Source organism: Pituophis catenifer, unplaced genomic scaffold, assembly GCF_029215685.1.
Source record: "Pituophis catenifer annectens isolate HBS135680 unplaced genomic scaffold, rPitCat1.0.hap2 SCAF_2, whole genome shotgun sequence".
NCBI classification, from domain to species: domain Eukaryota; kingdom Metazoa; phylum Chordata; class Lepidosauria; order Squamata; family Colubridae; genus Pituophis; species Pituophis catenifer.
In genome coordinates, this window is record NW_027256882.1 from 86,044,639 (window position 1) to 86,057,081 (window position 12,443).

Genomic DNA, 12,443 nt, shown 5'->3' on the forward strand with positions numbered 1-12,443 from the left:
TCCAGTTTACATGGACATCCTTCAACATTTTGTTGTTGTTCTTAGTGTTTGTCCCACTGAGTTGCAGGGTCTGCTTGTTTTGCACCAAACTTACCTATTCACATAGCAAAATTATTAAAGCAAGGTGTGACCAGGGATTTTCTTTTACAGCCAGCCTGAGGCTGATCAGGGCTGAGAGGAATGACTGGCTCAAGGTCACCCAACTGTGTTAAGTGCATAGAAAAAGACTAGAACTGGAGTTCCCCACTCCTAGTCCCACACTTAACCACCACTTCATTCTGACCTTCTGCACTCCCTTCAATACATTACAACTAAATTGGACTTCCGGTTTGACATTGCAGTGAGATCGGATGCAAGTAGCGGGGCTCCGTGAACTTGCATTGAATCCTCCTCGTTGGAGGGCCCCCCCAAGTGGCTAAAGTCACCCTGTAGGGGTGACAAAGAAAGAAGGGCACCCTGCAGGTCTCCATCTGGACCCAGGGATTCCCTCCCAGCCAACGATGAAATGGAGAGGCAGCCATTATGGCTGAGGTGAAGCTGGGGCAGCTGAAGAAACAAAGAATGTGCTGGAGTGGTGTAGATGAACAGTGATTGGAACTGGGTGCAGTGATTCTCTTTTTACCTAGAAACTAACCCTGGAAAAGACTCTTTGAAATGCTTGTTTAAGCGGCGAATAATTACAGAGAGAAAAATTACAGACCCGAAAGAAAAGGAATTAAAGGGAGAGCACAAAATCTTTAAAATATAGAAAGATTGGCGTTTCAAACTTTATTGGCAATATTTTGGTAAGGTATTTTAAAATATTTGTCTGAATATTGACTATTTGCAAAAACTGAAATAAATATTTGCTAGATTTTGTGCAATATTGAAATTTAAAATTAAGGCGCCATCTACTGGTTTTTAATGGCATATGTACTAAACTTACAATCTTGGAAAGTACTGATAAAACAAAAAAAAAGTGGAAATAAATAACATCTGGAGGACTGCTGTGCTATCTACTGTTCTATATCTGTCTACTTCATGGTTATTGGAGATTTAACTGTGAGATTATGGAAGACATCTAAAGAAAGCTACTTTTAAAAGCCAGGATCTATAACTGAACTTACAGAGTGGATTTAAGGAGATATTTGGAAATCTTCCTGGATTACCTAAATGGAAATTGACTAACTGTGGAACACAAAGAACTATAACTATTGCATTCCCCCAAGGAGCAATGCTAGGATTGAGCAAATGGTTTCTAAACTGGCTTTCTGAGGTCATAGACAATTGAGACTTTGGGGCGGTGACAGATTACTGACAGGCTATTGAGCAATATTTGGACCTATCAAAAAAAGACATGATGTTGCACCAGGGGGAGATGAGTGGATTTCAAAAAGAAATGGTGTTGATGCTTCAAAGTACTGATGATATGTTGATAACCACAGGGAGATAAAAGACTTAATGCATGACATTGTGGGGAAATCAGAAAATGTTCAACAAGGGACAATGAATAAAGATCACAGGAAATAGAGGAGATAATAGAAAGACTAGAGGAAAAGACAAAACAGATAAATCAATGAATAAAACGAGAAGGAGAAGACAAGACTTAAAAATCAAATAAGGGACAATATATATTAAGAGATAAAAAAATGGAATTGGATAAAAAGAAAGATAGTTTTGAAGAGAAGATAGGGGCTTGGGCAGAACCTCCAGAGGTACAGCAGCAAGAGATAGTAGAGATGGAAGAAATATTTGGGCTAACTAGTAAAGATGTAGACAGAGACAAAGACCCAAGGGAGGAGTTTGGGAGGCAAGTCAAAAAACGAATAAGAATTGAAATACTAAAGCAGGCAAGAGATGGTTAGAAAGGGAATGCTGTTTAATATAAGATTGGCTTTATTGAGAGCTAGAATAGAGGTAGAAACAAGATCAAGGGGGGAATATTATTATACATATTTTTATATAATATACTAAAAGTAATAGTTAGATGTAAAGATTAGATGTTGAAAGATGGTAGCACTATATACATTTAAATACTATTGTGATTGTTATTAGAATGGCGCACAAAAATACTGAACAACTAAACAATGAAGGAACGCACTCTAATATAAATAATAATACCACAATTACATAAGTATGATTAATATAACAAATATTATTAACATTACTCTTATTATTTGTATTTAAATGAATGATACCCAGATCCCTCACTGTTCATATAATGATATTGATGTATATCCAAAAATAAAAAATATATAAAAAATACAACTAAATTGAACAGGGTCTCTTTATGGACCTGCAGTGTTTATATAACAGATTTATTAAAAAATAATTGTAAGTGGTTATTGTTTAAATATTAACTATTTAAGATATTTATAAACTAGTTGTAATGAGGTAATTGACAGTCATGAAAACTCTTCTACGTTCTTGGTTGTTTAAGCAGTGGCTATATGGCCACCATCATAGATGCTGTCATGGGGTTTTCTGTGGTGGCAATGTCCAGATGAACTTGAGAGACTGCTTTAATTCTGTGGCCAGTTTCACACGTTGCATTATTATGGCTTATTTGATTTGGATTTACCGGTAAATGTTTTATAAGTGTAACCACTTGAAGTTCATTCAATTAACCAGGGTTAAACAAATTATGTCTTAACAAATCTTCGCTCAAAACAGGGCTTGCAAGGCAACCAGTGGTGGGGTCGTGACAGAATACTTTTCTGGCAAAGCCTTCAGCTGCAAGATACCAATTTGATGCAAAAGTCTCTAGAGCAACCTCGGCAATTTTAAGATGTATGAACTTAAACTCCCAGAATTCCCCAGCCATTGTGGAATTGAAGTTGAAATATCTTAAATTTGGTAAGGTTGAGAAACAGTGCTATAAAGCGTTAAGCAAGAGAACAGTTGCAGAACATTATTTGAGTATACTATTAACACACTGCATTTGCCTTTCAAAAGAGGAACAATAAGGGCTGGAGGAATGCTATGCAAAGCTCTGACCATCTGACAACTCACCCTGCAGAGGGGACAGAATCATGGAGGAAGGGAATGGAGGAGGAGTATGAGGCTACAGCGAGAGAGAGAATTGAAAATGTCTGGAAAGAGGCTCACATGCAGCAAGCACAAGGCTGGAAGAGAGAGAGAGACCTCAGTACAACTGTATGGAGACCACCAAAAGCAACTTAAAATGTATTGTAAGCTTCTACATTTTAAGAGCATCTGAAGGGAAGCTGAATCAAAGCACATTATTCTGTTTTGTGACTATAACACCGAGGCAAAGAATTCCCTCTTTTATATTTCTCTTCTGATTTTGGTGTGTGCAAAATGATTGCACACTGAAAAGAACCAGAGCAAGGAGGAGTCACAAATCCTTCTGATTTCTCTATCCAATTCCCATTTAAAAAATCACATCGATCGATTGGTCATTCCAACAAGGCAGCTAGGCAAAAAAAGTCAAAAGCAAATGACATCATCAAGCTTTAAAAACATTTAAAATGTGTAGTTTTATATCTGTCAGAAATGTTATTTTGTATTTTGCAGAATTTTAGAGTCTTGGCTCTTTTTAAAAATGTTTTATGTTTTTATTCATGACAGTAGACTTCTAGGCTGGGAGTCTTCAAAGCATATGTACTTTACAAACCCCACAAGAATTGTACTGATGACTAAAATAGGCAAGTGCCCTGCATAATTGATAAGAGTGTCAGTTTTTAGCATCCACATCTTCTGGATGATCTGGCCCCCACCCTGGTCTCCCAATGTTGTAACCATCTAGCTTGCTGCTAGTTATTCTTGCCTCTTTTCTTCAATCTTTGCCAGCATTATGGATTTCTCAAGGGAGCTGGCTGTTTGAGTCCAGAGTATAATCTGAGCCTGGAAATTTGTGCCTCAAATGAGAACTTTGAATTGATTAGTTTTATGATTCATTTGTTTGTTTTCTTGGCGTTTCATGATATTCTCAAGAATCTTTTGCAATATCAAAGTTCAGAAGTGTCCATACTCTTTCTAACCTGTTTTTTCAGAGTTCACTTCCATAAAGTATGACAAGGAAAACCATTTCCTGCAGAATTATTGATATTTGTAGATAGAGATATTGTATTTTCCAAGATCTTCATAGCTACTGTACCAAGTGCTAATCGGTGATGTATTTCTGGACTGTTGGTGCTATTATTGTTGATAATCAATCTTAAAAGGTAGAAGCTATCCTCAATATCTTCATTTTCAGTTTTAAAGCTGGCTGCTTTGTCATTCATTTTCACTTCTTTACATTAAATCTTAATGCTACTTTCACAATATGCTCATTCACTTGCATAATTAGAACTTACAGATCATTTGCAGCTACCAGAGTAGTGTCATCAGCATAACACAAATTATTTAGGTTTCTTTCTCCAATTTAAGACTACATTCATGTTCTTCCAATGTAGTCTCCCTCCATACAGATTCAGCATATAGACTGAATAAATGAGAGAGTATACAGCCAACAGATTCTTCATATGTCTCTATTGTCCAATAGAAGGTATCTGGTTGTTTTAGGCTGGGCAGTTGGGATGATCTTCATGCCTTGGGTGACTCTGTTGGGAATATACAGTCTTGGTGTTTGCTTATCACTTCCAGGAATACCCCCCTTTACACCACAATGAGGCAACATAGCAAGGCTTAAGGGATGGGGGGAAAATGCCCTATAGCTCACCTATTATTTGGCATCACAAGTGTCTTGAAGTCACAATTTTGTGGAAGTGACAATTGTTTATCACAGAACTTTTTCTGCAGTGTGTGTAAAATGCAACAAAGTTGAAATGTCATTAAGAAACAAGTCACAAATGAGTTATCCAAGAAGACCTGATGGTTTAAAAAAAAAAAATAGAATATGTTATGTATTAAGCCATAAAAAGCAAGGCCAGGTAAATAAAGCCACATTCCACTAAAACAGCGGTTCTCAACCTGGGGGTCGCGACCCCTTTGGGGGTCGAACGGCCATTTCCCAGGGGTCGCCAAAGCCCTCTCTCGCCCCCCCCCCCCGCCCCCGCCTTCACTCACCCTCTGCCTCTGCTGGATCACCCGGTCGCCGTTCGCTTACCCCGCCCACTCCCAATCTATTGCTGCTCCGGAGTCCCAGCTGATTGCTAGAGGGAAAAAAACTTTAAATTCTTGCCGCGGGGCTTCAAAGAGCTAGCTGCAAAGAGGTAAATTCCTGGAGCAAGTTTTTTTCCCCCTAGCTATACTGAAAAGAGAAAGAGAAAGCAGGGTCTTAGCTGCAACGTGACAAAATGAGGCAGAGAGGTTTCTTTTTCTTTTTCCTCACCAAAAAAGGTAGGTACAAAACTGCAAACAGTGGGGAATTTAGGGCAAGAGGAGGTTCAAGATTTTAAAACACTAAAGAAAAAAAGCTCTATTTAACTAGGGAATTGTAATAATTGAGATACTATTAATTGTATATTGTGTTGAAAGCAGAAATGGTTAAGTTGTGGTTTGGAGGAATATATGGGGGAAATTATTTGGTTTATTATTATTGGTAAATATAATTAATTGATTTGTAAGAAATTGGATTGCATGGAAATAATTGGAATATTCATGTTCATACTGATAAATATACAAAAAATATAGTTATATAACTAATTGATTTATATTAAAATGTTGAATTTGTATTAAACAACTGTATTACATAATTAACCAATGTGAGGATGGATATAAAAATAGATGACAATGCAAAGGGGTATAATATAGAATAGAAGGGAAAAATTGAATTTGATTAAGATTAGAGATGAGGATGAAGGGTAATATTGTTTTTTTTAAAAAAATAGTTGAGGAATAAATATGGTAAAAAGGAAATATAGAAATTGTAAATTTAATTGAAATGACTAAATACTGTGTTGGAAGAAATATCCTTCTGGGTTCTGCTCCAAGTGGGGAAAAAGACACTGGAAACATGGAGACTGTTTGGAAAGATGTTTTAATAGTGGACAGGATCACATGGCTTGATGGGGCCCATTGTGTTAGTTTCTGTTGCTATTGTGTTGCAAATGTCCTTTGACAAAGGATTGACTTTCTGCCTCTGGCCCATTAACAAAGGGTGGGGGGCAGGAAGGTGGGAGCTGCTTTGTCTGTAAAATATGCTTCTCCATTTCTCATCCAGGGAAATATAATATTCTGCCTTTTTAATATTTCCCAAAATATTTCATTCTTCTAGGAAAGGGGTGGCTGCTAACCTCCTACAACTGTTTAAATTTGTGGACCGGCCAAATACTCTGTTCAAAGAAAATATGTTGTATGTTTGTATGTGTGTTTCTAATTATTGCTATTTATTCCTATTTGTTCTCTTTTATTCTAAAGTTTAACAATTCATTCTTTATCTTAATATCTTTATATTTGTTTGGGGTTGGCTTTCTTCCCTTTCATCTTTTTTATTGTACAGCAATCTTTCTCCTCAAACCTACCACCTTTGTCTTTTCTTTCTTACTTACTTTCTCTTCCCCCCCTCTTCTTCTTCTCCCTACTTCCTCTTTCTCCTTCTCCTCCTCTCTTCCTCCCTCTCTTACCTTCACTCCTATTCTAATTTCCCTTCCCTTCCTTCATCCCTCTCTATTGCTGTATCCTTTTATGCATATGGACTACTCAGAGGGCTGAAAAAGTTATTTTTGACTGGTCCTCGCACTTTTGACTAGTCCTCGAATTTACGACTGTCCTCACATTTTACGTTTTTGCCCTATCTTGTCACCATGGTGAAGAGAAGCAGTTGTGAAATGAGTGACATGGTTGTTAAGAATGCTACAATGGGCATAAATGATGACTAGTCATAAGTGCGAAGACCGGTCAAAAGTGCGAGGACCTGTCAGAAATCACTTTTTTCAGCCCTCTGGGTAGTCCTTTTGTGCATATGGACTACTCAGAGGGCTGAAAAAGTTATTTTTGACTGGTCCTCGCACTTTTGACCAGTCCTCGAACTTACGACTGTCCTCACATTTTACGTTTTTGACCTATCTTATACCATGTTGAAGAGAAGCAGTTGTGAAATGAGTGACATGGTTGTTAAGAATGCTGCACAGGCATAAATGTGAGGATGGTCATAAGTGTGAGGACCAGTCAAAAGTGCGAGGACCTGTCAGAAATGACTTTTTTTCAGCCCTCTGAGTAGTCCCTATACACATAGCCATGGCCACCCGGTCACATGACCAGCTAGCCACGCCCACTCGGTCACATGATCTCCAAGCCACGCCCACAAAATAAGCCACGCCCACAGAACCGGTAGTAAAAGAAATTTAGAACCCACCCCTGGTTGGGGGTCACCACAACATGAGGAACTGTATTAAAGGGTCACGGCATTAGGAAGGTTGAGAACCACTGCACTAAAAGCTGACTTCATTGCTTAACAAATCCCATACATAGTTACACAATTCAAAACTACTCCCCTACTTTTGCTCTTCCATCAGGGATCAATATGGCCACTGCTGTGCCTGGGGAATCAAGTTCCAACTAATCTTTAAATATCCCATTCTCCATAGGCATTCTGTCCCATATACAGTAGGGAACTTCACTGACATAGTAACTACATTAAGTACTAAGGATGCTCTTATAATAATATATGTAAGTTTCATTGATGAAGTGACTTTAAAATAAGAGTCACTGTTCTGTAAAGAAATCCTACCAGTAAGCAAAGATGGCAATCTTTTCAGTACTTCTACATAACTATGTGAGTACAAGTTTTCTCTCTGTGTGTGTACATACCAGCAGAATACACCTGATCTGAATTGCACCTTGTCAGACATATAGAGTAGTGTAAAGAGGAGCTCCAGACAAACAATGCTCTATAACTGGTTTCTCCATCATATTCCAGAGGGCTTCAAGAGAACCAACTCATCAGTGTATTTGACATATTGGTTACCATCAAGCTTCATAATCCATCAATTGGTTTGCTGTTTAAGCAAATACTTGTATGCAGGCTCTTCCATGGATTTTGAATGTAGCTTATGAATGTGCAAATGTGACAGATAAAAACAACACAAAAATATAACAAATGCTGCTTGAAAGCGACAGGCACTTCCTAATATTGTCTACCTCTTATTCAAAAGCACTGTTTCCTAAATCTAACAGGACAGGGGACCACCCTAACCTCAGGGCCAAGTTCTTCCAGAATGAAGTGTCTGCAAATGATAATGCCTTTCTTTGAGGCTCTGCTCTGTAACCTCCTGGTTAGGGTAGAGCCTACATAGAGCAGATGGTTGGGAATATAACAAGGACCTAAGCCACCAAATAAACACCTTACATAAAAAGTCCAGAATCCTACAGTGTCCACTGTCCAGTGCATTTCCTATAATATAGCTTTTCATCTACTGAACCAACCTTCAGGCAGGAGGTTGTCTTCTGCCAGCTGTAATGTCTAGGCCATTTTATGGGTAGCCCCATGTCAAGCAAATTATAGTAGTCAAACCAGAAGATGACTTATGCCTTTGTCAGAACTTCCTGGCTTAGGAAAGGCCACAACCATTGGGGTAGCCAAAGCTGGTTGAAGGCTTTCCTAGGCAAGATATGTACCTGCTGTTGTGATAGAAGCTGTGAATCCAGGTGAATCCCTAGATTGTGCAGCTGCACCTTCAAAAGGTGTACAACCCCATCAAGAGCTACAGATGGGACCCCCTTGGTCCCTGAAGGCATCTGCCTAAACAGTAATTCTGGCTTGATGAGATTTCGTCTGTTTCTCCCCTCCCTCAATTATACGTTTCTATGAAATAGTGGGAGGAAGTAATAAAACAAGTAATGTGATATCACAGCACACATTATGTGACTCACATACTGGTATCTGAATTCAGGATGCAAGCACTAAGGTCAGGATTAGTGTCATAATGCCATGACGCAGGTTTTACTAAATTTTGGTAGTGCGGTTTGTACGAGATATGGATGACCCCATAGAGTAAATACAGGGCAGCCATGCCAGGTGTCACTAGAATTCAGTTCCTGCTTAAAAAAAAAAATCTAAGAGCATTTCCCCATAAATTGAGGAAAAGGATGCAATTGTGCTACTATTACTATCAACCAAACTGGGTTGCCTCATATATGAAAGAAAATCTAGAGGCTAGGTTCAGCATCCATTCCCAAATGTGCCTTCTCCAATAATTCAGCAAAGACCTTTTGGCTTTAAATTTCTGAAATCTTTTCCTTTGAAGACAACAAAAGCTGAAAACACTTGCAGGGGTGAAAAAGCAAAACTTTCCAAGAGTTACTGAATACATTTCCAAATCCATCTGGCCTCCAAGCTGTAGCCTCCAGAGACTGAACTAATTTGGCAATTCCTGCCTGAAGCATTAAAGAGGCCTCCCTGGCTTTGGTGATTATGCAGTTGTAGCCCGAGTGACAAAAGGTGATTCACTTCCACACAGCTCATACCACATGCTGTGTGTGAGATCACAGGAAGCGGCTGATAGGACTTTGGTGAATGCTGCCTGTGCCTAGAAAGAAACCATTTTCAGTCTGGAAGGAGGAGGTGATCTCACACTGCCCCTGGAGTTGTATCAGCACCAGTCCTACAAAACAGCCTTGATCACAAGCTCATTTGCAACCAAGATTGAGAATGAGGGACAGTATATCAGAAACAGAAAGGTTGCCTTATAAACTATGAAGTTGTGGGCGCTCCATCACTTGTAGTTTTCAAGAAGAGAATAGACAACCATTTGGATTGGTATTCTGCTTGAGCAAGAGGCTGAACTAGGAGATCTCCAAAGGCTCTGTTGTCAGTAGACTAGACTAGAATAGACTTCTTTATTGGCCAAGTGTGATTGGACACACAAGGAATTTGTCTTTGGTGCATATGCTCTCAGTGTACATAAGAAGACAAGATACACTCGTCAGGAATCACAGGGCACAACACCCAGTGACAGTCATATGGTACAATAAGCAATCGAATCATACTAGGAAATAATCAATATCAATATAAATTGCAAGGATACAAGCAACAAAGTTACAGTCATGCAGTCACAAATGGGAGGAGATGGGCGACAGTAACTATGAGAAGACCAATAGCAATAGTAATGCAGCCTAATGTGAATATTTTGACAGTGTTGAGGGAATTATTTGTTTAGCAGAATGATGGTGTTTGGGAAAAAACAATTCTTGTGTCTAGTTGTTCTGGTGTGCAGTGCTCTATAGCATCGTTTTGAGGGTAGGAGTTGAAACAGTTTATGTCCAGGATGTAAGGGGTCTGTAAATATTTTCAAAGCCCTCTTTTTGACTCGTGCAGTATAAAGATCATCAATGGAAGGCAGGTTGGTAGCAATTGTTTTTTCTGCAGTTCTAATTATCCTCTGAAGTCTGTGTCTGTCTTGTTGGGTTGCAGAACCAAACCAGACAGTTATAGAGGTTCAGATGATAGACTCAATAGTTCCTCTATAGAACTGTATCAGCAGCTGCTTGGAAAATTTGAGCTTCCTGAGTTGGCGCAGAAAGAACATTCTCTGTTGTGTTTTTCTGATGATGTTTTTGATGTTAGGTGTCCATGTTAGGTCTTGAGATATGAAAGAACCTAGAAATTTGAACCTAGAAATTTGAAAACAGTGTCTACTGTTGACACTGTGTTGTCTAGTATTGTAAGAGGTGGTAGTATGGGAGGGTTTCTCCTAAAGTCTAACACCATTTCTATGGTTTTGAGTGTATTCAGTTCCAGATTCTTCCGGTTGTACCACAAGGCTAGTTATTCAACCTCCCATCTGTATGCAGATTCATCGTCTCGAATGAAACCAATCAATGTTGTATCATCTGCAAACTTCAGTAGTTTAACAGATGGATCGTTTGAGATGCAGTCATTGGTATATAGAGAGAAGAGAAATGGAGAAAGCACACATCCTTGGGGGGGGGGCGGTGCTAATTGTACAGGTATCTGATGTTATTTTGCTTAGCTTCACCTGCTGCTTCCTGTCTGTTAGGAAGTGGAGTAGTGGAGGAGGAGAATAGTGTCAGTCATAAAAGTCTGTCTTTTTAATAAAATTTGTTATGTATTTCAAAAAAAGTTGTTACCGGACTCCTTCTAACTTCAATAGTATCAGGTATCCTTTGGAAGATATTGCTGATAAGATGGTACAGATGATTTTAGCCTTCAGAATGACCCCAGCAAGCAGAATTGACTCATTCTACTCCAAGCCTTGATTTCCCTTCTTCAGGCTATCTGAGATCCCCAAATAGACCAACTGTGGCACAGTGACTAGAGTGCAGTACTGCAGGCTACTTCTGCTGACTGCTAGCTGCCTGCAATTTGGCAGTTCAAATCTCACCAGGCTCAAGGTTGATTTGGCCTTCTGGCCTTCCGAGGTGGGTAAAAGGACCCAGATTGTTGGGGGCAATATTATGCTGACACTGTAAACCGCTTAGAGAGGGTTGTAAAGCACTGTAAAGTGGTATATAAGTCTAAGTGCTATTGCTATTGCTATAGGTGTTTTTGACAGAAATATGAAAGTGGTTTACCATTGCTTGAAGATTTTGGAGTAGTCTCTCATCCAAAAGCTAATTGGGTCTGATTACACGTAGTTTTGAGGGGATCAGATAAGTTCACATAAATATAAATCAGATTGATGGATATTCTTTCAAGACAAAAGATAAGGGTCTTTACAAGCTACAACATCAGTAAAAAGAAGTGGGGCAGGTTGGTGTAGTGGTTAAGGCAGGGGTGAAATCCTGCCGGCTCAGACTGGTTCGGGCGAACCGCTAGGAATTATGGGCATCAGTTCACCGAACCGGTTGTAATTACCCCTCCTTGGCCCCACCCATGCCCAGCCAGTCGCCGCTCACCTCTTCCAGCCGCTCAATATTCCACAGAATTCAATGTTAAATGCAGCAGAGAGAATGCTAACTTTTCTCCCTCCATTCGGAATGGAGCTGCTGCAGCCTGTCCCTTTAAGGTAGTCCCCAGGAGGGAGGGGGATGGAGGGGAGCAGCTGGAATGGAGCCATTTTTGTGAAAGGCAGGAAAATGGGGAAGGGGATTTTCCTGCCTGTCATCCATTCCTCAATCTCAGCACAGACTGAGGGAAGGATGGTAGGCAGGAATATTCCCCTCCCCATTTTCCTGCCATTCGTGACAAGGAGTGGCTGGGAGGGAAAGGGCTGGTGAGGAGCCCCTAGATGTGAGTGATGTCAAGTTGGCTACACCCACCCAGTCACATGACTTCTCCCCCCCAACAAGCCATGCCCACAGAACCAGTAGGGGAAATTTTTTAATTCCACCCCTGGATTAAGGTGCAGGCCTAGAATCCAGGAGATTGTGAATTCTGGTCCCAACTGAGGCGTGATAGTCAGCTTGATGACTTTGGATCAGCAGCCACTCTCTGTCGGTCCAACCCATCTCACAGGGTTGCTGTTGTAGGGAAAAGAAGCGAAGAAAATATATTATGTGTACCAACCTGATCCCACTACCAGGCCTCAGCCCATTCAGTCATGTGAGCCAAGGGCAAACTCGCATGCAACTCCACTTGCATGAGGGGCACATCATTA